This window comes from Dermacentor variabilis, chromosome 4 (genome assembly GCF_050947875.1).
Source record: "Dermacentor variabilis isolate Ectoservices chromosome 4, ASM5094787v1, whole genome shotgun sequence".
NCBI lineage: Eukaryota > Metazoa > Arthropoda > Arachnida > Ixodida > Ixodidae > Dermacentor > Dermacentor variabilis.
The window spans coordinates 102,692,348-102,719,689 of record NC_134571.1 but is presented as its reverse complement, the minus strand read 5'-3'; the positions used below and the strand labels follow the sequence as shown (position 1 = coordinate 102,719,689).

The 27,342-nt window shown below is 52.4% G+C and overlaps 1 protein-coding gene across 5 annotated transcripts in view; it reads right to left on the bottom strand.

Moving 5' to 3' along the window:
* The window catches only part of LOC142579586 (uncharacterized), a 515,154-nt gene that overhangs the window by 220,721 nt on the left and 267,091 nt on the right, over nucleotides 1-27,342 (bottom strand). The window contains exon 2 of one of the 5 annotated variants that reach the window (XM_075689956.1): nucleotides 15,963-16,079. The exons of the other annotated variants lie outside the window; for them this stretch is intronic. The gene's annotated coding sequence lies outside the window, so the exon portion shown is untranslated. The remainder of the gene's footprint in view (nucleotides 1-15,962; nucleotides 16,080-27,342) is intronic. 5 annotated transcript variants of the gene reach the window in all.

Genomic DNA, 27,342 nt, shown 5'->3' with positions numbered 1-27,342 from the left:
AATTTGCAGCAAGAAAACATAGAGCAACAACCTTTCGGGCACTTGTCATTGCCGGTGCTCACACGCTTCAATTTGGATTTAAAGAGGTGCAAGGTCTTGCAAGGCATCCAAGAAAAAGGTCTAGCACGGGCCGGGCCGGCCGGAGCAACGCCCGCTCACCAAAATATCGCTTGCACTAAAGCACTCGCGTTTCAAACCGGCAACCGCAAGGCCACGTACGGTCTTGGCGCCAGTTGTAGTCGAACCTGCGACCTCGCGCGGACAGGCGTAGCGAACGGGAGGGCAAAATATATTGCACCGACTGCGCAAGGAACCAGAGGCCGAGCTCTCTCTCCTCCGCCTCGCGCAAGTGTCTGCTTCTCTCTCCGCGCAGCGCCGGCAGCGGCCAGGCGTGACCGACGCGGTGCCTGCGAGCGAGCCCATCGTCACCGCCCCGCCTCTGCCTCGGGCCGCGAGAAGGCAGCCACGGCTTGGCAGGGCGAGGAGGCGCAAGACAAAAGGCTCGCGCTGCGTAGCTTGGCAGGCGCGCAACAATGGGCTCCCGGAATAGGAGCAGCAGCTTCTCCACACTGGACCCCTTCCAAGAGAAGGCGCCCGCGCACTCCTGCAAAGCACCGGGTCGCGACCCTCCGTTCCTCCTCTGGTAGGGGGGTGGGGGGTGCAAGCGAGAGACGCGAACCTCACACGTGGTATACTACGAAAGTCACCGGAGCTCGCGAGGCCGGCCGCCCTTTCGTGGAACCTCAATTGGCGCTGCAGTGCTAGCCTCGCCAATACAACTGACGGCGTTCGTCGATTGCCCGAGTGCGCGGTTGTCGAACGCAGGCGCGATCGTGGCACTGCGAGGAGAGCACGCAAACAATGGCAACGCCCGTGTTGAAGAGCCTGTGTGATGTTGAGTGTGTACACACACACAGACATACACACACACACACACACACACACGTGTGTGTGTGTGTGTCTGTGTGTGTGTGTGTGTGTGTGTGCGCGCACTTGAACCCTTTATCTGAAAGGGACAAGGCCGTCCAAAAGCGCTTCCCTTCGTAACACGAAGAAATTCATGGACAAAAAGAACCAAACGGGCGCCGACGGTCCGAGACAACATTCATGGCTCCGCATATTTCCTGCTTCACTGCGCGAACAACCAACGTTGGCAATTAACGTTGAAGACGTTGGGAATGAGTAGTGCGTTGGCCAAGGCAAATTTCTGGATCTGAACGAGAATAAGCGGTGAAGTCAAATTGAAGCGTTCGTGCCGGCTGACAAATATTTGGAGCACACCTGCAGCCCTCCCTTTGGTACACAGCATCCTGGACCGATATCGAACGTTTCGGCGGTGTAGCTGAAAGTGTAGGAGACGTTAAACCGAAACCCCTACAACGTAAGACAGATTGAATGCGTCATCACATCCCCACTATAACCGTCGCGAAGGGAAAACGAGTCGGAGTGTAGACATCCACAAATACACAGCGTGCGCAAACCGCGCCGCTGCGGCACACGGGGGATCGACATAACGGCGACTTGAATGGAAACGAGGAGCCCTTTACAATGGAAGAGGGGGAGGAGGAGTGGCAACGGTCGGGACAGTACGGACAAAAAGCCATGAATTCCTCAGCATGTAGCGCGTATATCCAACCCGTTTTCTGCGGGCGCGTTTGCCAGAGGAGGGCGGCAGTGCGGGCCACAGTACAGGGGAGAGACAGAAGCAGTTGGAAAGGGCACTCTGAAATCACGAACGGAAGAGCGCTCTCGGACGCAGTCCACGCGGACACGAAGCACCGGTGTGCGTGTATACACGGGCGACACGTGCGAACAAAAAACTAGTCGCGCGTGCGCACCAGCCTCTGCAATTGCGAAAACGGAACCTATTATATATATACATATATCGCACGCGAGAAGCAGCGGATCGCGCGTCATAAAGGTGCGCGCCAATAATGAGACAATCCGGCTCTGTTTATCCATGGCAAAGGCACCTCTCCCCCCCCCCCCCCTCCCCACCTGACTGCCTCAGCGCGAAGGGACCGAGATCAAAGCGGCGCACCGACCGACGGTACACCCGGCACCGTTGCATGGACCGATGGAACCGAGTGGCGAAGAGGGAAGGAAGAGGGCTACGACGGTGCGAGGACCGCGGGCTCTTTCTTTTGCCGCCAAACAGCGCAGCCGGAGTGCAGGCGGCGCGGCGAAGCGCCCTCTATTTTTATTTTATTTTATTTTATTTTATATTTTGAACCGCCCACAACCGGTCGAATGAATTTGTTCACCCCCATTCCATCTAACGCCCCCTCATCTGGCGGCGGGTGGCGGAAATGCAAAGGGAGAACAAAGCTACAACGTCGTTCCCGTCGCGGAAGGCGCGCAACGAGCGTCGCAGAATCGTGAACCAGATTAGAGACCGTGCACGCCTGCGCGCGCGTACCCACCCACACACGCACAAACGCAGATGAAAACACCCCCCACATTCTTTTTTTTTGTTTCTAGATGCATCGTCTTTCAAGGAAGATTTCTTTTTACCTTCTATCTATTCTCAGCCATAACATTTCAAGATATAAGAGAGCCAGAACAAACGTTACGCGAGGGAAGATAGAGACAGAAAAAAAGAAACGAAAGAAATTCGCCGCTGCCAACGGCGACAGCACAGCACCTCATTTACGAAAAAGGAGAGACAAAAAAACATGAGTTGCCCGTCTTCCGAGACGCCTTCTTCACGCCGTCTCGAAATCAAAGAAAACACGCCGCCGCTCACAAGTGCACAGACGCGAAGGCGAACCCTGAATTGAGGCACACGAGCGATATTCGGCGCTGGGCTTTTGTATACGGGCGACGCTGGGGAGGGAAGCCTCAAGCGCATGCGCACGCGCTCCCGTCACTACATCAGAGACTCGAGGCATGTAGCGCTCGTCCTCCTTATAATCGAGCGCACGCCCAAGTGCCGTCTCGTTATAATCTCGACAGGTGTATACGGCTAGAGCACGTGCTCTTACGTGCCTTTATTTGCACGGTCTTATATAGGAGCGGACACCTTCAATAGCACGTGGCCTACGCCGCGCCAAGGGATACGGATGCTCGGTATCCAGGCACTCTGAGATGCACTGGCACCAGTCCGCGCTGAAAGATAAAAAAATATATATAAAAATATGATGAAAAGAAGGAACTTAACACCTTTCTAGCGAATTAGAATCGTAAACAAACGTGGACAGATCGCGCTGCCTGCTCATCGCGTTGCTCTTGTGTGCATTCAGCCATTTATCTATCACCGCGTAAAAAAAAAAAAAAGAAAAAAAAAGAAAACGTCATAACGATTTCGGCACAGCGTCGACCGTACACATATAGACGCGCTAATGGAATTGCACAAGCTGTTATTATGCTCCAACGAATCCGATTTCGAGCGGTTTTGTTTGGGCGGCACCAAATGACGCGAAGGAAGAACCAAAAACGTAATGCCGGAAAAAGAAAGAAGAGAACAGTCACCCTTATCAGAAAAATATTCTCGTTAAATTTTCGTGGCTCCGCCGTGCTTTGGCATTTCAATCAGAAACGGATGTTCGGAAGGCGATTCCACTGCGCGTATGAGTCTGTGGCCGTGCAATGAGAACGGCAAACGTTACGCGATAATAATAATAATAAAATAACCGAGAAAAAGAAGAAAAGTCCTATTTCAACAGCATCCAGTGTTGACTCTGCGCTTTAATTTCCTACCAACCGCAGCAGCGTCTGCGCACCCTTATTACACTTTTTTTCCTTATCATTTCTTTTCCTTTCTATGCAGAGACCGCCGCGATTAATCTGCTGCGCTGGCGGTTTCCCTCTTAATAAAGCAGAATGGGTCCGCTCGGACGATGTGAGGCGCTAACAAAGTGTTTGCTCTTCGCCGATTATGCAGATTATGCTAATGCACTCCGCGGCGCGCTTCACCGGGTGGAACGGCAAACGAAAATAAACGTGAGAGAGAGAGAGAGAGAGAGAGAGAGAGCGTAAAAAACAAGGAGAGAAGATAAGCGAGAGCATGAACACATGGACTGCCGTATCCCCCCCCCCCCCCCTCCATTACGTTGTTTTTTCTATACATAGACGGTATACACGCATACACCTAGCAATACAGATACGACCGAGCCTGGATGCGGTGGCACATCTCACGCAGAAAGCCGCTCATTCGAATCTCGCCGCCAGCTTTTGCCGCGTGCAAACGTACGCCACGTATAAACGTCGCTCTTCGGCTGATAAAATAGCAATGCTATTACGGACAATAGCGCTCCTCGATTGGACTCTGCGACATATAATAATGGCACCTATTATTTTACAGCTTTTGCACAACACGTGACTGGGACATGAACGGTTTGAGGTCGTTGCGTTGTTGACAACCAGCGTTCGTCGCGTGTATATTATTGCCATCATCATTATTCACCCTTCCCCCCCACCTTTCGCTCACTTTTGCCCTTGTAGATTGGAAGGAATTAGGCCAACCAACCCCTCTCTAAATAAATTGTATTATTTCTCTCTTTCTGAGATCCTCTTTTCGATTCCACCCTGTATACACAAGAGCAGCGGGCCACCCATCTCTGCAGCAGCCAACTAACTAAGCTTCAATATCGCTCTTCGGCAATTTCTACGCTGAGGAGTTGCTCGAGAGACGTACGTAAACTGTACTGTGTTCGAGCAGACTTTGGAAAGCGTGATTGCGAAACTGACGCACCTAGAATCACCTAGGAACTCAACCGATCGATGCCGCATATACTGACCACATCAGTCGAGGAGTGGTGCTTCCCTGCACAAATTTGAAGATGTAAATACACCCGAAGGTTTCAGTGAACAAGCTAGGGGGCATATGTGCCACCGCCCTGCTTCAAAGGGAACGTTCATGTCATTATAGCTATACTCGTCATTATCATCATTATCGGAGTGGAAGTAAGGAGGTGCAATAAGCTAGCCTTTTTGTGTTGTCCACAAGGCCGCCGGCAGAACTATTTTGCTGAAGGTTCCATAGCTAAAACGAGAGGAAATGTTTGTCTTGATCCGTCGCTATACACTGTCGCTTATAAGGGTCATAATCAACTACATTCATTTCAACGTTTCGTCACTGTTTTTCAGCGGTCCCCACTTGGTTTCTGTGGGGACAGATACAGTCGACCGATGAAATGGTGTCATATAGGAGGAAATGGTGTGTACGGAAGCCAACCAAATTGCTCTGCACCCTACGTCTTCTGTACGATTTCTAGTTAGTCGGGGCAATCATGTGTGCTCAAAACGAACTTGCAGTGAAAGCTGACCGACAACCTGTAGCGAGACAAGAAGGAAAACAATAACCAGACTAATTGCCAAATTTTCGACAGTGAACTAGACATCCCCTTTTTTTACTGCGGAAAAAGAAAAAGGGGGGGGGGAGAAAAAGAAAAGCAGAAGCAAGGCGTTTCTCCGGCAAAATGACACAAACCGGGAAAACGATAAGAAATCATCGAAGTTCCGTACCGGGACAATGAAGAAAGGCGGCATTTCCACGGCTAAGCCAACTAATCTCCCGAGAAATGAATGGGACCGGCACAAAGCATCACAGAGCGCCGCCTAAAGGCCATCTCGCGTCCACTATTGACGTCGGCCACTTCCGTCCCCCCTTTTCCAGCCCCCAGTGCTCCGCGCCACGAAGTCGGACTCTCGCTCCGGCCTCGTGTCAGTCCGTCTGGCGGCGACCGACCCGCGCGAACAGTGGCGGTCATTTTTCTTCGCATTCAAACGCCATATTCGCGGGGCGCCACGGGTCCGACAAAACAAAGAAGCGTCGCCAGTGCCAACAAAAGAGGACAGGGAGGGAGGGGGGGGGGCGCCTCGGGTCCAGCGCCAACAGACACGCGCGCGCACCAGAGCCTCAGCGGGACGACGAACGAGCCGCGTCGCCCCGAGCATTGCCGCAACTGTGACGAGGTCCACGCGCCTGCGTATAGAGGGGGGAGGCACGGGTCCCACTATAGGACAGATAGATCCCGGCGAGCCGACACAAAGACACGAAAGCAACAGTTAGGATAGGAAGGAGCGAGGGAGGGGGGGGGGGGGATCGCGACTGCTGCGTAACGCACGCCGGCCGATACATCACGCCGCTGGCGGCGGCTATTCCCTTGAAAGACAACGACGGGAAGGAAAAGAGACACAGAATCGGTGATCACCGAGAGGGGTTATAGAAGGGGACGCATAGGAGCGAGAAGGGAGGGGGAGGGTGTGCAGAGATTGAGGCATATAAAGCTGCAGTGTACGAGCGTTCCTCTCCACCGCCGCGGCGTCCCTAATGCCTTCCTGAGGCCACAAAAGAGGTTGTCGGGTGGGTGTAGGGAGTGGGTGCGCCCCGGTGGGATCCCGTTCTCCAGCGGCCTCATATCCGATGCCCTGACTGTTCGGTAAAGAGCTGCCGCCGCGCTGAGTGTTTCTTCTGCCATGGAACACTGTCCACGGAGGAGCGAGGGAGGAAGGACACCACCATTGTGCGATGCGTCCCGCCGAGGGCGCTTCTGTGTTTGCGGTTCTCCGTTGGGGCTGTATGGGAAGACGTGATGCGAGAAGCGACGCATCTTTCTGATGGTCCTTTGCGCGTCGTCGTCTTCGCTGACGACGAGGATCGCTTGCGACATCGGAGAATGGCTCGGCGGACGACCGCAGGAAATGTCCTTATTCGTCATCGCCAACACTGTATACGCGCCAAAGCCGTTGCCCTGCGCGCGCACCGCTATACATGCGCCCAAAGATAGTGCCCACCTACGGGATTTTTCTTCTGAAGTTTTTATTTTCTCTCGTCGCTTCGTCAACGCATCATTTTGTTCCTTGTGTGAGCGCAGCGCGCACATGCCAGGCGCAGTTTTTCTGTCTAGCAGACACAACCGAGCACCCTTCGTGCAACTTGATTTCAGCGAAAAATGCCGGCTGTGGTTTTGTTGCTGAACTTAGGCGAAAACCGCCGAGGGATTCAAAACTATCAATTTTTTTTCACCACCAGAGCTACTCCTGGAGCAATAAATGTCTAAAGACACCCATTTCGCATATCGTTCATGTTTCATCATTCTCATCTGAGGTAGCATACTAAGTATGTCGTCATGAACACAGGCAGCCCTCTACAGGAATCAGTGAAGAATCACAGCGCACGCTCCAGCACCGACTATAGGTGCATGAATTACATATGGAGAGAGAGAGAGACATAAATGAAATACGAAAGGCAGGGACGTTAACCGGAAGATAGATATCCAGTTTGCTACCCTGCACTGGGGAGGAGGGAAGGGGAGACAGATACACATGAAGAGAAGGCAATCACACACGGTGGAATGGGCCGACGGAGCGGAAGGAGGCACGAGATTACTTTTCATTTCTTTTTTTTTTTTTAAGAGTAAAAACAAAACTTCAGTCTTAGGATAGTGTATCAAGGCACGCAGAGCCAAAAGCTCCCCCTCCCCCATAAAAAAAAAAAAAATTGAACCTACAGGGCACATGCGGCAGGCAACGCAAAATGGGGGGCTAAGTTTAGACGCCGTGTATAGAATATATGCCCACACCAACAGCGGGTTGCTCTGGCCGCGGGCGACAGCCCCGCACGTCAAGGCGCTCCCGCATGCTCGCACCGCGACAACGCCGCCGTTGGAATGAGCGGACTGAAGCGACGGGAGAGGAGCCCGCAATACGTGTTTTTGAAGCGCCTTTAAAATGAAGGGGGGAGGGGGGGTCCTTGGCCCTTCCGAGTATGCGCCGCGCATGTGCCCCGCGCGGAACCGAGCGTGAGGCTGTCACGGCCGATACGGCCCTGCGCAAATACCGACAGAGACGGGTAAACATTTGCACGCAACGAGCGGGACTGCGTCCGCAGTTTGACAGACTCTGCGCACGCGCATCAGTGGTGAACCGCACAGAGTGAACAAAGGGCTAAATTGCGCCCTTCTCGTTCTTTTCGCTTACTTTCATCTTATACAAGCACAGAAGTGAAATTTAGTAGAATTTTAATCCGGGAGCGAACAGAACACAAAGTCGCTGAAGAAAAATCTTTATTGTGCTCGATTTTCCGTACCCCGAAAGAAGAAAAAGGAGCTGGTTACAAGGCCATATAATGAGGATCTCTCTCTCTATTTTTTATTCCTTCTTTATAGATACTTCCTCTTTTTTTAATCTAGGTCATCTTACTAAGCCATCCCCAACTATGAGGTGTACGGTAGGCCCTTGCGTAGGCCATTAAGAAAGGTGGTGGTTGAGGGCGACTGGTATATATACGAGTCGCTTTGAACCGCCACCTTTCTTTTATTCGTTTATTGGTGCGCAAGAGGGCCCGATGTTTAACAGATACTGCGCATCATGGCCTGAAGTCATTTGCACACTTTTTACGGAGGGAGCACAATAGGATTGCCATTGTTTGTGACGCAGCTCTCGCCATTCTGACGTAATACGAGGCCGCGAACCTACTAATACGCGAGCCTAGGTTATACTGCAGAATGATCGAACAAGCGCAACTGAAAATTTGTTGTTCATCCCAAGTCCACGCCGGACAATGGACTGTCCCTTAGTACCGGTACGAAAGACTGAGCTTGTTTTATTTGTATTTTCTTTTCTAGTCACCGGCCGCACCTCAAGTCCTTTCCTACAGTCCTCCCACTCGTCAGCGGAGCCACGCAATACGGCGTATAAGGGACCTCTATTCACCGCACGTTTCCGGGGCTAATCGGGTTGAGCGACCTAGACCTGAATGGCAGCAACCCGAAGTGTACGCCCGCGGCTGAATTATTAAAGTACGATGGAGCTCAAAGAGGGGGAAAGGGGTACACGCGTGTTCGCGTGTACCCCTTTGGTGGTGTTGCGCTGTGCGACGCCAGACCGCCGCACAGCGCAACAGTTTTCGAGGCGAGAAGTTATCTTTCCATCCTGGGAAATAGAGGGGAAGAAGAAGAAATAAAGAAACCGACGCCTCGCGGAGGACACCCGAAACACCGAAGGCGCATTAATTGAAGACGATAAGCTGGCCGCGCCAATGGAAGCCGGAAGGGCGCTGGGAACTCGAGTGGGAGAAGGGAAGGCTGATCAATCTGGTAGCAGCGGACAGAAAAAAACATGCATCCTGCGCTGCTGCGAATGAGAGAGAGTGAAGCGTTCCGTAACGCAGGTGATTAGAGGTGTGCCAACGTTGCACGGTATAGGAGAAACAATCTGGAGAAAAAAAGAAAAACAGAACTGAGGAGGTGTCCAGCCTATTTAACAATCGCTGCTGTACGGCGGCAACTATATCGGCGTTCCATCGCGGCCGCGTAAACCAGGTCGAAAAGCAATTAGCGTTTGATTAATGACCTACACCTACCAGCTCGCTCTCGATCGCGCGCGCGCGCCAAGGAGGAAGGAAGCAGGTGGGAGTAGCAGCACGATCGGCGAACCAGTGTGTTTCTCAGATGAGTGACGTATAGTCATTGAGAGGAGGGAGTAAAAAAAGCTTCAATCACGTGCGCAAGCCTTCCTTCTCTTTGGCATGTCCTATACAACCCCGGTGGATCGAAAACAGTGCAGCGATCGTTATGCCCTTGCGTGCGCGAGCGAGCGAGCCAATTCGTGCACGGCGGTCACGTGAGTGTTACAAGGCACGCGAGTGGTATATGCGCGCGTATCGCCTCCTCCTTCTCCTCCTGTTCGTTCTCGATGCTTGCTTACTTTCCTATGTCGATAAGAGGTCGATAAGAATCACTGATGGGTGCGTAAGAGCACGGCCAGGGTTACCGTGCGCAAGCGAAGGGGGAGGTGGGGTGGGGGAGGGGGCTGCAACCTGCGTGCACGTACTGAGAGTCCTTCGCTGAATCTCAGCACGTTCTTAAGCTGCTTGCACGCATGCACTACTCCTTAAGGCCGCTTAATTAGGCGAGAGATTGCCGTGACGAGATAGCGGGCATGTTTGCCTCGTAGCTCGTAGTACCTGATGGAGACGTACACATGCAAATTGGTGCGCCGCTTCTCTCAAGGAATCTGACACCTACGCCAGCTCACCCTACCCTTTAAAATCGAAGCAGACGGGAAACACCTCACCTGATAGTTTCTAACCAGAGTAACGTCTTCGACGTGAACGTGAAGGACTAATTAGTCAGGAAAGTGGGACCAAAACACCGTGCTAGCGCGAAACAATTATTACGCCAAGGAATCGACGAATAAGCATCTGCGGCGCGCATCTTTTTCTGACGTAATTTTCTGATACGGTTACGGCTGAAGATAAGGCTCATCACAAAAGTATACCGCTACACTTCTACCATGATTCTATCTCTTATTATTTATTTTATATGTATTTATTGTCTCGTATGCACGTGTTCTTTCCTTTCTGTCCCGCTTTCGCATGTGTGCATGCCTTGAGGTCCAGGAAGAAAAAGAAAACAATAAATCAAGAGAAAGAACGGGTCTTGCGGGCAGCAGCGGATGGCAAGACCCCGCGGAGGTGGAAGCCCCAGCCAGCGTCTAAATTACGACGTCGTTAAACGCAGCGCTCCAGTCATGCTCCCGGCCCAGCAAATCACCCATTACCTCAGCCGGCGGCCTTCTCCGCGTATATGTATGCCACACAATCACCGCCACGCGGGCATGTTCCCCCCTTTTTATTCTTTTATTCCGCGGGCAAACGCGTACAAGCGAACGAGCAAGAAAACGAGCACACACTGCTGCCCCGAAATCAGAAATCTGCACGAATGCATACTTTGTCCGTTTCTCGTGTACTTTGGCGTTCGTGCGTAATACACATCTGCATGCGGAAAAGCAGAAGAGGGGCACGGAAAGACGCGGAAAGAGAGAGAGAGAGCGAAGGGGGGGTACGGGAGTGGCAGGAGGTACCAGGCAAAGCGACCCTCGGACAACAACAGACCCAAAGCTGGAGTGCGCAGCACAGGAGACGGAGTTAACGGGTGAGCCCTAGAAAGGAGGTAGCACGCGCGCGCGCACAACGAAAGAAATGAAAAGAAGGGAGAGAAGGGAGCGGTGTACGTTCTGATCCGACCACAATGAGCGCGCGAGCCGCGAGTGCAGCGAACGACCGCAGCCTCTCCTCCCCCGTACGCTGTGCATGGCGCGCCAGTGCTCGAATCGCGAGACGAATCCGAGCACCACCGTTCGCTGCGCGCGCACACACACACAGACGATGAGCTGGTGAAGCGCGGGAGCCATGCAGCACTCCTCGCGCTGCCCGCGCCGGAGGATGGAGAGGAGGGAGACCAAGCTAGAGAGAGAGAGAGAGTGTGTATACAGGGAAGCCACCGCCGTCTGACGGAGTAGCAGCAAGAAGTGGGGGGTAGACAAGGGCGCCGGGATTCGCGCTCAATTATGCAGCCTTCCATCGCGGTGGCTGCGGCGGCGCCGACCCCGGCGACCCACTCCAGAGGAAAACCCGGGCCGCTGCCGCCAGCGCCGGATGACTTAATTCCCCACAGTACAATAGAGAGAGGAGACGGCGGTGGAAGACTATAGCTGAGGGTGAAGTGCCAGCCTCTCGTGCCCCCTTTTCCCAAATAAGCGCCGCGTGGTATCCGTCCCCTTCAAGCCAACCCTGGCCGCCCTTTGTTGCACCGTTCTGCTTCCTTTCCCCACCCCCACCCCTTTTTTTTAAAACTTCAATTCCGCTCGTATTGCATCGTTTTGTTCCCCTTCCTCCCCTTTCATGCCGGTTTCCTGCAATCGCCTACAAGGTTTCGCTGATAGAGACGCCGCTACGTCGACCGCGTTTAGCGCGGGCGCCGTATCATTATGTGGAGGCACCGTCGCATACTTGAAAAGTTTGCAAGTTGAACGTTCTGGCACTCGGGGACTTGGGTCTAAGAAAGACGAGTTGGGCCTGCGTTTAACGCTCCATAATTGGAGAACGCTACCTGAATAAACAGGACGAGGCATGTTCCACCCTGAAATACAATGTAAACACACACACACACACACACACACACACACACACACACACACACACACACACACACACACACACACACACACACACACACACACACACACACACACACACACACACAAAAGGCTTCTTATTTAATTATGTTCGCTTAGCTGCCAGTTGTGATCATTAACGGCTGCGCGGCTTCACGCGATTATGCAAGCGGAGCTTTCGCGCGCTGTCACAGCTCTACGCCGGTGACTGCGGACAATTACATAACGCGGCCAACCCAAACAATAAACACTTTCGTTGCTTCTCTGATTGCTCTGCCCTAGTTTGAACATTTCATTGATTTGCTCTTGGTACACTCGTGCATTAAATTTCACCTTCCTGCGCACTCTCACGAGTCGGCAACACTGCCTCGTATATCAGACCGTATTTCCCAATCATTCACTTACTCCCGCACTGGCAACTTCGATTCATACAGCACAGCATAGGTGAAACAGACGAATTGGCAAACGTAAAAACAATACAGCAACAAAACACAAGCAGTTAGCATGGCACGTTAGCATAGTGAAAGGGGAAAAGGCAACCGACAAGCTTAAGGCTCGCTCACACTATAGGCCAACACGACACCCATTTCGGTCTGCGGACTGTCGGCAGACCGAAATCGGTGTCCTGTTGGCCTACAGTGTGAGTAAGCCTTATCAGAGCCTCCCGTGAAAACTGTCAGGATCCGTAACCAACCGCATCCTTTACTTAAACGTTGCTTAATCGGCTGCTTCTCTACATCATTTCGTGATAAGCTTTCTTTACATGAAGTCGACGCAGGAAGGTAGCGTCAGATGTCGAGCTGTTCCAGACCGACCGCACCGCGTTGCCAAGCTGATTGGGCGGCTCAACTCACGGCTTGCGAGCGCGTTGGCACAACTCAACTCGGCGCTCGCTCGCTCGGATCCGCTAGTGTTTACACGATCCCGACGATTGCAGTTTCCGCCAGACAAGCCGACTCGACCCAACTTTAATGCCTTGGTGTCAACGTGTAGTTACGACCGGAGTCCGTAAAATACTATGTTTTATTCGTACGTGCAACTTTAAGTCTTACCTCCGAACATACCGTTTCCGTTGTCAAAATTCTACATAAGATACCGGTCTGTGACAAGTGCTAGAGAGTGACCGCGATTACAGAAGCGACTGGAGACTCATCGATAAGGAGATACGAATGAAAACGAAGAGCACCGCCACGGAGAAGCATTCCTGCTTGATTGACAAGTAACCGTACGCGCACGTCGCTACGCTGAACCTATCGCAGTGAGTTCGCCACATACGAAATGAGTTCGTTGCACGTCCATTTAGCAAGTCAGAGTGCAAACATCACGAGAAAGGGTTTCCGACGTAATCACTGAAGCAACCTTGACATTACAAAATATCCCTTGCGAGGTGAAAAAGGTGTGGGAGTGAAAGTTGAGAAGAAGAAGAAGAAAAAAGGGAGTCGGGCACGCATGAGGCAACGTTCCAATGGGGAAAAAAGAAATAAAACACAAACAAAGGAAAGATAGAAAGAAGGAGCAGACAATCAAGGCATGAAAGGTGAAAAGAAAATGAGAAACAGACGCGTCGCACACAGCGCAGGAACCAAATGAAGAGCGGCTCGAGGCGCGCAAGTAAAGAATAGAAACGCAAGGGCACATAGCGGGGGCGAACAACGGTGAAAGTGAAATAGAAAGCACGGCGGAGAGCGATTACCTCGACTGCAGCGGCGGGGTGTCTTGTATACGCGCGTGTGTGTGCAGAAGAGGAGAGAGCGAGGACCGTCGTTCCCGTGAATAGGAGGCAACAAGTACCGCATTGAAGCCCCCGTGCTCAGCCGAGCGCGCCACACGCGACACAATGGACCCTTGCGGCGAGCGACGGCTGTTAGGCGCAATCTCGACTACAGCAAGACCCCCGCCCCCCCCTCATTCCTCCATCCAGCGGCGCTTCCCAGCCCCCTTCCACCCATCACGTATACAAACACACACGCGCGCGCTCGAGCGCGCGTCTTCCCCCATTTATCGCGTCTATTGTCCCGCCACGCGCCGCTCGATGACGTCACGCTGGACGCCTGCACACGGCGCTACTACTGTTGCTGCTGCCGTTGGCGCGCGTGGCGAGAGCGCGGTGCGTGACGGCAACGGTCTGCACGGGCTCCAAGACGCTGGAGTAGAACGCGGAACGGCGCAACAGGAGCGGGGACACGCGGGTACGAGTGCTAAGGCGCAGTCGTTAGGTTGAACAGGGTGAAATCCATCTGGTCATCCTTTCTTTCTTTCCCCTTATTTTGTTCGTGTGTTTGTGTTTTTCTCCCTTGCTCTCGCATGTGGAGGAACGGCAGGAATGGAGTGAGGGATAAAAATAGGATGAAGACGGTGGATTATGGCAACTTACAGAAAAAGAATAACGAAATCCCTTCGACAATGTGTGCACAAGACCTCTCTTACTATAGTAACAATGGTGAACGGGACTCACTGCCTGAAAGCACACAAGCAAGTCGGCAGAATTATTAGCTGAATAACCATAGCCTACACGGACAGACTGAATCTTGGAAATCTTACACACGTGGAATGTGTCTGTTCTTTAATGCGCATATTTCGCAACGATGTGCAAGCAGTTCACGGCATGCTCAAAAGACATCGAACACTGAACAAATAATAAAATAGCGCGAACTGGATACGGACAGGAAGAAACGTACATACATATGCAAAATGGCCTTTTTATTTTGCCCGTGCCGAGTTTGTACTCTTTTGACCTGCTTTATGGAATTACGACGTGCTCATCTGCCACTCTCTGGGAGCAACTAACGCACAACGTTCACGGCCTGAAATTTGGGCTTCTTTCAGGCTCGGAAAAACGCTTTTATGCTACACGTATGGAGCAACAGAAAGTTGTATCGGGAGCTTTTCATGTTGCTCTACAATTTTCTCATTAATACATACCATTAAATTATAATATTTGAGAACTTGATTAAATAGTTAATTTAGAATAATTATCTAATTTGGCGGTATGAAACACAGATTCTGAGTATCTCCAAGCGACGGCAAACAACATTACCTTGGTTCCGGCTAGCTACGTTGCATTTGCATATTTTTAATGTTTGGCTCAAGTTACGCGGGACGCCCTGTATATCTGCATCGTCACTGTAGCAAACGTTTGAACGAACCCAGTCCTAAGAGAAACACTCCCATCAGCACCCTAGAATGCCCATGTTCGTTTCAACAGATTCCTTTTGACAGCCGATAAAGCTCAACTGATACTTGGTACATTCCGTCGTACCTGTATTTGAACAATCACTTCCGCTGTACACATCACACCGACGCAAGGCGACGCGTATACGCCCTGCGCCGTATAAACGCAGTAGCCCACAGCAGTGGCAGTACGCGCTCTCGACGCGGTCGCATCCGCGCACTTCCGTGACGGCGCGCACGACGACGAACCGGTTCATTTTTAATGGACACAACACGGCACCCGACCGCCAGGAGGTCGGGGGTGCAAGGGCAACTAACCCCCTTCAACCTCCGCGACCTCCCCCTTCTCTCTCTTTTTTTTTCTCCCCCCGTACGAAACCGCGTCAACCTGAGCGCGCGGAAAGACGAAAGAAAGAAGGGAGGGGAGAGGGAGTGTTTCATACGTAGCACGTGTGCATGCACAAGCACACACTGGGGGTAATTGAAACAACAGAGGAGCCTATGTGTCCAGCTCCAGACGGACACGTACCGCGCGCGCGCGCGCGGCGTTGAACAAACGAGGCCGAACCAGATAGCCTTGCGCCGACGATCCGTCTTGTCATGATCGACGCGTCACGGAAGCGCGCGCTGCACGTATAAGGTGCACACGCATCTCCAAGGAGGTCGCACGAAGCCGCCATCGGGCCAGATTCCCGAGGCGAACGCACGCAAGGCTCTATAAAGCTCGGCGGCGAAGGCGAAACTGGCGGCGCACGCAACTACGTAACTGGGCTGCGCGCTTGTTGCGCTGCAGATGTGTTCCCGTTCGGAGGGAAAGCCGCTGCCTCGGGGGCGAAGTCTACGCGCAGGGCGGCGAGAAGACGAGCGAGCAGCGAAAGGAGTCTCCGAACCTGAGCGGGGCAGGCTAGCTGCAGCTTTAGCCGTCCCCGAAGCCGTTGCTCGCGATGATCTCGTTAACGCACGTCAGCGCGCAGAGATAGGACACAGGCAGCATGGCGGGGACTTACCTGCAAGGAGAAAAACAAAGAATATATAAGTACTAAAAAAAAAAAAAGAGCGACAGCGCTGACAACAAATCGCGCCTGCATTCAACACAATAAGCCAAACGAAAATCACGCCCTGAAACAATTCCTACGGCTTGACGCCCACTTCGGATGTTCACTTAGCGCTTTCGTCACTTACGCCTTCCGCTAGCAAAATAAGCTACTAAACGAAGCTCACTTCATTGTATACGAATGCGTTCATGTGTATGGCAAATTAGCTTAATGGTAGGTATTGCTACAACGCGCGTCAGTAGTCACTGCTACTATCACAAAACCGGACCACCGACAGACACGAAAGTTGGGGTCTTCCCACACACACGCTAGCACGAACGCACTCCCCCCCCCCCCCCCCCCCTCTCCTAACTCCCCGGCCCCTCTCAACGCCCCTATCCCTCACATAGACACAGGATGCGATTCTCCCGTCCGCTGTGTACACCTCGGTTGCCACCACATTTATAGCTTCGTGTTTTTCAGTCCAAGCCATCGGACCAATGCAGGGCATTCAATTCAATTTTATTCCATTTTTTCACATAAAAACTGGAGGACGCCAGAACAAAAATGCACCTTCGTTCACTTGACGGGGATTGGACCGCATGACATTACATGCTATTTTTCACATAAAGAAACACACTCAGTATGTGTAACCACAATTCACACACACACACACACACACACACACACACACACACACACACACACACACACACACACACACACACACACACACACACACACACACACACACACACACACACACACACACACACAAAAAAAATATTATATAAGCACACCAAAGCAAAAACAAGAGAAATACAATTCTTCACTGATACACAATACTAAAGACACAGGAAGAACATTCTCAATGCTTTCTTACTGGTACATGCAATGTCTATTTCATGTTCCAGGAGGTAGCTTAAATGTTTCGGAAGCCTGTAGCATAGCATTTCCTCACTCATAATTAAACGTGTGTATCCTGTTGTCGGTATTTCGGGACGGGTAAGGATGTGTCTTTATTTTAAGCTCCGCTAATGAACGTAGTGTTCCATCAGAAAATTTAGCGCTTTGTTTATATCTGAGGGCTAAATTATACGCATAAAAGCTCTGAAAATAAATTATGCGAAAATGTGTGAGAAGTGTTGCGGTGTGTGCTTTGCAGTGTTCCCCAGGTACATGACGGATGGATTTCTTTTGTAACATGTGTAATCTAGTTACATATTTTGTTTTTTATTGTCTTGGTGCCCCAGGCAAGGAAACGGTAGCTTAATTGAGAGAAAACTAATGCGTGATATATTTGGAGTTTGATACTCGCAGGGAGTAAAAAATGTGATTTTGCCAGTACACCGATTGCATTTGAAGTGCGAGAAATGAGATTATTGATATGTGCATCCCACGACAAATCTGTATGAAAGTAGTACTCTAAGAGTTCTGACGGTATCAACAATCTCTATGGCGGAATTGCCCAAAACCAATGTGCCAAGACATCAAGAGAAAGCGATCAGATTTGGATACTGAAACGAGTGCCGAAAACTGCGGCAAAGCTCCACATACACCGAAGGTTCGTTGGCACTGGTAAAAGGGCATACGATCGAGGTGGAACCAGGGACATGCGAGGCTCCAGAAGGATGAAAGGAAGTGCCAAGACAGACGTTATATGCTTGCAAAAGACAAAGCAAAACCGCACACGCCAAAACACCACGCCAGCATGCTCTTAGTTGCACTCGCAAGCGAAGCGTGTCCATCCGCCGCGTCAACGCCTCTGTGGCGACAAGAGAGCAGCGAGCGGTGGTGAAAGCACTCGCTCACGTAGAGACAAAAGCGACGGCAACCGAACAAGAATAACCGAAAATAAACAACACGACAGCGAGAAAGAGCGGAAACCGGCTCGCACCAGCAAGCAGCACTCGGAACTAAAATCCCAACAAATCAAACGACGACACTTTTTTTTTTTTTTTGCGACTACGCTCAGAGGGGAGTCAAGGCAGAGAGTTTGGGAAGAGATAGCGAGAAAGGGTGTATAAAGCTTGGAAGGGGTTGTCATGAGGCTAAAGAAAAAGCGCATCAGCCGCCAGGAATTGCTCGCGCGCAAATGAGCATCGCGAGCGCTCGCACACCGAATGCAGCGGCGGCATTGGGTGTGTGCGCGCGGCAGAGACAGTTGGGGAATAGAAGGGGGGGTGGAGAGGGCAGGCGCACCGCCATTAACATATATCGCGCGCCTACGTGTCGACGCGACGCATCGCTGGTCGCGCGGCGGCCGCAACGCTCGCTACCGCTGCGACGAGCACAATATGAATGATGCATCACGAAGACGAAGCAGGCGCGAGAGAGGTAATAGAGAGGGGGGGGGGAAGCCAGGAACAACCGCGGCGACAGGGGTACACAAGAAGGAGGAAGCACATCCACAAGACTGTCGGGCGAGCAGGCAGAGTCGCGCTTGCGCACGCACGCACACACACACATGCACGAACACGCTCTGGCAGCGGCGACGACGACGACCCTTCGACGGGACCGACGAGCATTGATAAAAGCAGGCGTCGTCACGAGGGAAGAAGAGAGAAGCGAGCATCACGCGGTGCCTCTTTCCCCACGAATAATATGGGCGCGCTCCTTCGGGACCTGTACGTTTCGCATCGCCCTTGTTGGCGGCGGCGGCAGCACCCTCTGCTGCTGCTGCTGCTTCACGCGCACGCACACAGGACCTCGTCGCGGCGGCATAAATCAGCGCAAAATGCCGGCGAAACAAGAAGACCCGCGCGGCTTCTCACTCCTCCCTCCCCCCATCGTCATCTCGGCGACATCCAGAAGCAGCAGCCGTCAGCAGCCGCCGCCTCCCAAGTGCGCGCGGGATTCCCAGAATCGCAATGCGGCATGGTCCCCTGGAATGCGTGTCGTCGCCGTCGTCTCGCTTCCTCGCCTCTCCAGCGCGAACGATGTGCATTGCCTCGCGCCCGGTCCGATGCCTCTCTGGCCGCGGCCCCGCCTGCGCGCCTCGCTCCGTTGTGTGTGTGTGTGTGTACGGGAAGCAACATCGCCGGGGTGCCAAGCCGGTCGTAGTCGTAACGTCGCGCTCCAGCGACCAAACCTCGCGATGCGATGCGGCGCCGCCGTGGCGGCGAGAAGAAACGGGTCCCGCCTTTTACCTCAGCGGCGACCCCGACGAACGGACCGCGAAGAGGGCAGCACACTACCCCGAAGATGGCACGTGAGGAGCACGCCGGGACCGCCGAACCCCCGTCCCCCTAGTCTTCATTTGCCTTCCCGACCAACTTTGTATCTCGCATACCTCTCCTTCTCTATACTCAAGGAGCCGAAATCACAAAGCATTTTGTTCGTAAGGGTCCCATGCTACTGTCTGGCCACCTTCGATAATAATATGTCCAGCATATTTTCTCCTACGAAACTCTATAGCATAAGAGGTTCTTGCGAATACGGGTCCTGGTGGTGAGTGTCCAATATATGACGAGTAGAGAAGCAATGTCATCCGTATAAGAGAACGGTTGCTTCTCTTTACGGAACGACAGTAACAGAAAACGTTCCGACGGCTTATGGCGCATTCCAATGAACCGAAAGGAACACTTGAAGCTGCTCCGTTAAAAACAACTGCAAGTTCAAAGTGCTCATTTTCATGAAAGCGGCCATGAAAAAAATTAACGTGAGAACAAGGCCCCGCGCAGACAACTGTACTTTGGTGCTGAAGATACCTTATACGGTTTAAATACCTGTTTTATATTTTGCTTTGCATAAAAGCCTCGGCGTGACAGTGCCCGGTAGGTTTTTCGCTAACCTCGGCGTGACTTCTGCGACAGTGTACGCGATGTAGGAGATATGGGAGTGAAGAGGAAAGAGGGAAGGCACGCAGGACAGGTCAGGCGTTTGCTCAGGATGAATGACAGGAGCCGTCAACGAACGACGCGGCGCGCGAAATGCTGGCGCACGACGATCATATACCTGGAGCATGCACACTCTGATCGATCACCGTAGGGCGATATTCAGGCGCTCTTGAGGCCCAGACGCAGGGTCCAGGCTTCTAAGCAATTTAAACTACCTCGTGCGAGTTCACGGACCTAAAGAAATTAAGCGAAGCCTACAATTCCACTGAACACCGTTAAGGATCGAGCTTCGACGCATTCATTATATACACTTTTGGATAGGACGCGTCAACCAAACCGCCTAACATCATCGCAGGAATGCGAGATATTTCTGACCGAAGAAGCGCCTCCATTTTCACTTCCTCGCCGACCGGCCTCTGAATTACGCTCGACCAGCCGCCCAGGTCCATAATAACAGCCCAACTCGGGCTTCAAACAACCGAACGGAGAGAACAATAATAATAATAACAATAAAAAACGAAGATGGTATCTCCAAAAAGATCTCCGGGATTTGTCTTTTTTACCGTTTGTATACTTTTTATTTAATTCCACACACAAACGCGAGGAGGAGCTCCGCCGCGTTGGAGCGAGAAGTAATTAATCTAATTGCCGCAATACGTCAACCCGCGGCTGAAGCTTTCTCGCGGGGCTGATAGCGCGAAGCGGAGAAGCGGTAGCTATATACGGCGGCGGTGTTCAGGCGCGTTTTTCGCTGCTCCATCAAATCACCGCGGTGGGAAAGAGAAGAACCGGGGGGGCGAGGGCACGAGCCGATGCGCAGCGTTATAGGCAAGCGTGTATACATAAACTGTGGCCAGAGGACGAGAAACGGGGCAGGTCCGCGGGCTCGACCAACCGGTCGAGTTGACAAGAATAGAGGTCCACTAAAATGAAGAGAAGGCGAAACAAGCTGTGTGTGCGTGAGAGAGAGAGAGAAGGGGGCTGGGGGAGAGGGATAAGGATAGGCTTGTCTCGGCGTATATACACGCGAGGCGGAAGAAGAAGTAATAGCAAACCACATCGGATTCACCTTCGGGCTGATAAACGGCCACGCTAGATAAGTTGCGACTTAACGATTCACTCGCACTGTGTATACGAACGTTGTCGAAAGCGTCGGAGCGGAAAGCACCTCCCGTTCTGATAATTTTTACGACGCTCCGAACCACCGTACCCCGTTTGAACCACTCGTTCAATTTGCCGCGCTTGTTGTGCGGTTTCATTTTGGGCCTGAACAACGTACGTTGTACGACCAGCAAAGAAAAAAACAGATATATATTTAGAGAGTACAGCCATGATGCTGCATTTAAGCCTGATAAATCTGTAATCTGGGCAAGACGAATTGTTCTTCCTCTTGAAGAGTCCACGGAATGTCGCTCTTTCAGGCTTCCAGATGCAAGGACTTCATTACGAGTAATCGGCCGGCCGTGTCAAATGCGTAGGTGCTCGTTTGCTGAGATTCGGGTTACAAGCGGGACGGTGCGCTTATCATTTAGACTTGCCAGAAGGCTGCCGCTAGCCCATTCCCCTCTGATAATGCGGCGTACATTCAAACTTATAGGGAGCACCTAGCTACTATTGGAGTACAGGCTGCAGCTCAGCATTTGCATGAAATCTGCCAGAGTTGTCTTTCTTTCATGTATATGTGCGCAACGTATAACATTAGCCGCGTCTACTCAATAAAACACACAAAGCACGAGAATAATTACTACTTCCTTAAAATCAGATGTTCCCTCTAGCTCAATGTGCACAACGTCCTTTCCCCAGCAATCAAAGATCACCGCTGCATGCAGTACATGCCCAAACAAGGAGGCCGAATTCACAGAGATTTCATTCGTAAGTGCTATTTGCCGTCGAGGCCTTCGATAATCATACCTCCAGCACCAGGATTGTCTGGAATTTGTTCTTACGAACTGTTACATATATATTAAGAGCTTCTTTTGATTACGGGCCAAGATTCCCTAACCACCTCGTATGTCAGATTCCAACTGCCACATCGTGTGCCAGATGCCCAGATCTAAATACGGGCACAAGAGTTTCGTAGAAAAATGACCTTGTCTCACAGCATGCAATACGCCCTACAAGACTCCATGGGAGAGCCCGCACAAAACAAAACGGTGCACAATGCGCTGAGCATTGCCATCTGTTACATATGGCACAACCGGATAGCCGGCAATATGCTCCGAGCAAGAACGCAGGCTTGTGAACTGTTCCAACGCCGGATAACAAAAGCCTCTCGCGTATATGTCCCTCTACTTTCCTTCTCCCTAACACGCAATCCCTCTTAGTAAATCCGTGCACCGCTTCGGAAGCGTCAAATGGCGTCGACCAATCAAAGGCCGAATTCACAAGGCTGTTCTCTCGGAAGGACATCTCGTGATTGCTTCAACGGAGCTTGTGCGTTGACCAGACACGCCAGCCGACAGTAAGACCTGCCTTTCAGACGTGCACTTTCCCGACGTGAAAAGACGGCTTACAATTTGAACACCCCGTTCGCTGTCACGCTGTCAAGCTTCTCCAGCGGTGCACACTTTTATCGGCGCAGGACGGAGCTCGCCGCCCAGGGCGCTTCGGCAAGTGCGCGGCAGACAAAGGCTCCAGCCGTCGCCAGAAGGTCTGGGGCCGTGTCGGGCCACCGATTGCCGGGAAGAAAAATCGGCCCGCCAATGTCTCTCGCTGTAGGAGGAACGGGCTCCGTTTACGAGCCGCAACAGACCGCGGCGAGCAATGAGAAGAAGCAGCGGCAGCATGCCGCAGACCCACCGCCAGACCTCGCCGCTCGTGAGCCGCAGTGAGCGCGCCCAACAACGACTGGTCTTTGAGACAAGCGTCGGGCCCCGATGCCGCGCTCGGCGCAGCTATAGAGTGCTCTGGCGCGGCCGCGCCGCAGGCACTCTTCTCTGTTTGGCCGCACGCGAGCACACACACACCCGAGTGGAGCTATTGCGAAGTCAGCGGCAACGGCCAGCGCGCATAGGAATAAAAGCCGACCTCGGGCCAGGCCCGTCGCACCGGGAGTTTCGCCGCAGACTACGACGGGCGGCACACGTATGAAGTATACATGTATATGCCCGAAGGAAATGATGGAAAGGCCGTTCTAGAACTTTCGAACACTTGTTCATTGTTCTTATAAGGGAGAGGTTAGCGGCTTCCTTCACGTACATTCTGAATCTCAGAGGCGGGCCTTATATAGCATCCTTACGTTGCTCTAAAGCATTGTGGGGAAGGTAAGATAGGGTGGTCAATCGCGGCGCTTCGCGAGTGCTTACCAGCAGCGCTACCAAGGGCTCCTGTTTGCTCACTGGCGAGCACCTTTGGTGACAAAAGACAGATACCCCTCAGTTACTGGCTCCTCATGACCCACGGAACCACCGCGCCATGTTGGCGAGGCGATATCTGCCCTGAGGAGTGACTTCATGCACTGGATGTTGAGAGTCTATAGACATTCAAAGAGGAGCGCTGGTAGTCCAGCAGTGACGGATGCCCCTTTAAGGTTTCAGGCACTACGTCGTTTGTAACAGAGGCGTTCCTCGGAGCATGGCATTCTCACTGGTCATGGTACTCTCCAGCGCATCGCCGCACTAAGCACCTGCACTGGCAGACGCGCCCTAACAGTGACGGCACATTAAGGTTTCAAATAACGGCAGTTCGCGTGCTAGTCGGTCGGTGACGTTAGCGCCACCGAATGACATGAAGATTTCATACTCTCTCTTCTCCCCTCTGTCTATTCTATAGCGCGGTTAATATGACGTATCAGATGGCACGTATGCCTGTGGGCGCTGTTGCGTTTCGCCTGCGACACGTGGTTTTGCCGGCGCGACTGCGGCGGGGCGGCAGACATTTTGGCCCGATCGTCGTCGCCGCAACACTCATCGGCAGGTGTTTCCAGGCGCGACTGCGGCGATGCGACCGCAAAGGATCACCCTCTCATTCCAGTCATTGTGCCCGAAACAGGCGATGCCAAAGCAGGGATCATCCTCTCATTCCAGTCATTGTGCCCGAAACAGGCGATGCCAAAGCAGGGATCATCCTCTCATTCCAGTCATTGTGCCCGAAACAGGCGATGCCAAAGCAGGGATCATCCTCTCATTACAGTCATTGTGCCCGACCGGCAGCGCTACAACAGGGTGCTACGAGATCGTGCTCGACATGGTGCTACGGCAGCGCTACAACAGGGTGCTACGAGATCGTGCTCGACATGGTGCTACGGCATCGCTACGACAGTGTGCGTCACCATTAGCCCATTGTACATTCACGTGCTCGTCTTTTGAGGGGTTCCTTCTTGCCCTCAACTGCGAGAGTATAAAAACAGCTGCCCCCGGACGCCAAAAAGGAGGGCTCCGATTTCTTCTGTTGAGTGAAGTGCTCTCCCGTCTCTCTACTTCGGTCAAACCTGACCGCCAACTCTTTGCGATGTTAAAATAAACAAGTTGTTTTCGTTGTTACCAGTCGACTCATGCTTTGCCGGGACCTTCGGATGCTTCCAGTTGTACCCCAGGCCGCCAGGCCAACGCTACCCTTGGGGCTTGCGACCCAGGTACAACCACGGGCGTCAGCGCCGAGTTCCCAACAGATCGTACCAGCGGTCAGATCCGAAACATCTGGTTGGCAGCGGTGAGATCGCCTCCGACTTCAAACAACTGTCTGCCAGCGGTGAGATCGCGACAACGGAGGCCAGCAGCGAAGAGATGCAGTTGACTGTATGCTGAGCAGCTCAACGACGATCCGGGAGCAGTGCAACGAGCCCTGTGTGACGACTGGTTGCCTGCAGCGGAACGACTGCGCGGAATTCCTGCCTGCGAGGTTTGGTGAGTGCGGGACTTTCTTCTTCTGAGCTTTGCCAGGCTTTTGTTAGTGTCAGAAACAGAGCTGGTAATTGTGGTTGTCGTTGCTGCCGGGTTAGTTTGCGGCAAGACAATAGTAAGCAGTAGAGAAAGCAGCATTCAGAGCAGCCATGGATTTGAAGTCGTTGCGCAAACCGAAATTGTTGGAGCTTGCAAGAGAGTTGGGTCTGGATGTCTCAGACAAACTCAGAAAACCAGAACTGCTAAAGGCTATTCTTGAGTTAGAGGCTGAGGATGACGAGCTGTCGGAATGCCTTGAGACTATTGAAGAGAGGGAGACTGCAAAAGAAAAAGAAGAGCGTGAACGTAAAGAACAGAAAGAGCGAGAGCAACAAGAGCGTGACCGTCAACACGCTTTGGAAATGAAGCGTCTTGAGGTAGAGATGGAACGCGCTCGTAATGGAAGTCAGGCACACGGTGCAGGAGAACGCGTATTGTTCAAAATGACTGACCTGATGCGGCCGTTTAAGCTTGGAGAGGACATTGGTTTGTTCCTGGTTAACTTTGAGCGAACGTGCGAGAAGCAGGGGTTCTCTCGGGAAACGTGGCCACAGCGCTTGCTCACTTTGTTACCCGGCGAGGCGGCCGACGTAGTCGCTCGCTTGGATAGAGAGGAAGCAGAGGATTTCGACAAAGTAAAATCGAGTCTGCTAAAAAAGTACCGGCTGTCTGCGGAGGCGTTCCGTCGGAAGTTTCGGGAAAATGAGAAAGACAGAAGTGAGTCATATACAGAGTTTGCGTATAGGCTTATGTCGAACATGCAGGAGTGGCTCAAAGAAGAGAAAGCGTTTGGTGACCACGATAAAGTTCTGCAGTGTTTCGGGCTAGAACAGTTTTATAGTCGGTTACCGGAGAACGTGCGATACTGGGTCTTGGATAGGCCAGACGTTTGTACGGTGGCTAAAGCCGCTGAGCTAGCCGAGGAGTTTGTGACGCGTCGGGCTCGCGGAGCTAAGGACGGTCAAAAGGGTGAATTTGGCTCGAAGTTTGAGAGGCCAAAGTTCACGCCCATGAGATTAAAGGGGGACACGCGTAGTGAGGATGCGAGTGAACGCAGTCCGACCAAACGTAAAGAGACGGCGGCAGCCAAACGCAGAAAGCGGTTCGAGATGAGGCGAGCGCGCGTTTGTTATACGTGCCAGAAGCCGGGTCACTTTTCGGCGCAGTGTCCGGAAACAACACCAAAAGTTGTGTTTTTTTCAATAGGCAGCACTGACGAGAACATGAAGCTTCTCGAGCCTTACATGCGAGACCTCCTCGTGAACGGGAAAGAGGGCCGAGTGCTTCGCGATTCCGCAGCTACGATGGATGTAGTTCACCCGTCTTACGTAGAACCCCATATGTTCACGGGCGAGTGCGCATGGATCAAGCAAGCCGTGGAAGCTCATAGCGTGTGTCTGCCGGTAGCAAAAGTGCTTATTGAAGGACCTTTCGGAGCGCTTGAGACGGAGGCGGCAGTGTCATCTATGCTGCCCCCCCAGTACCCGTACCTATTTTCAAACCGGTCCGATCACCTCCTGCGCGAGAAGGGGCTTTTGTTTGGTGAAGCTAGTGTTCAGGCCTTAACCAGATCGAAGGTTCGGGAGCTCGCTGCAAAGGCGGTAGTTGCGGGGCCGACGTTATCAAACAACGAAAAAGGGTCAGAGGCGCAGCAAGCTGATATTCAGAGCACGCCCGAACTGAATAAACTTGAGTCTGTAACGTTAAAGGCGCCAGATACTGGAGAGGAAACGCCCGACGCGGGAAAGTTAGAAGAGCTATCTACTGATTTGCTCATCGCGCCTACGTCAGACGGACTTGATAGGTTGCTAAAAGTCAGCCGGACGGCTTTGATAGCCGAGCAAAAAAAGGATGGCAGCCTGGAAAACGTGCGCTGCAATGTCAAAGAAGGTATCGCCAGGAAAACTGCGCGTTTTGTGGAAAGAGGTGGAGTCCTGTACCGGAAGTATCTAGACCGCAGAGGAGTGGAGTTCGATCAGCTGGTCGTGCCTCAATGCTATCGTCAGGATCTGTTGCGCTTGTCACACGGGGGTTCGTGGTCCGGACACCTAGGAGTTAAGAAAACTAAGGACCGTCTCTTGCAAGAGTACTATTGGCCAGGGTGTTTTCGGGACGCAGGCCATTTCGTGAGGACATGTGACACTTGTCAGCGGGTGGGCAAACCAGGGGACAAATCGAGGGCGCCGTTGAAATTGGTACCTATCATTACGGAGCCTTTTAGACGGCTCGTTATTGATACTGTGGGACCTCTGCCGGTAACAGCCACGGGGTACAGACACATTTTGACTGTGATCTGCCCAGCGACAAAGTTCCCTGAAGCAGTGCCGCTTAAAGAACTCAGCTCAGTTGAGATAGTTAATGCACTACTGTCCATATTTGCGCGAGTTGGTTTCCCTGCGGAAATCCAATCAGATCAGGGCACAGTGTTTACAAGCGCTTTGACGACAACTTTTCTCGAAAGGTGTGGGGTAAAGCTGTTACACAGCTCAGTGTACCACCCACAGTCGAATTCCGTTG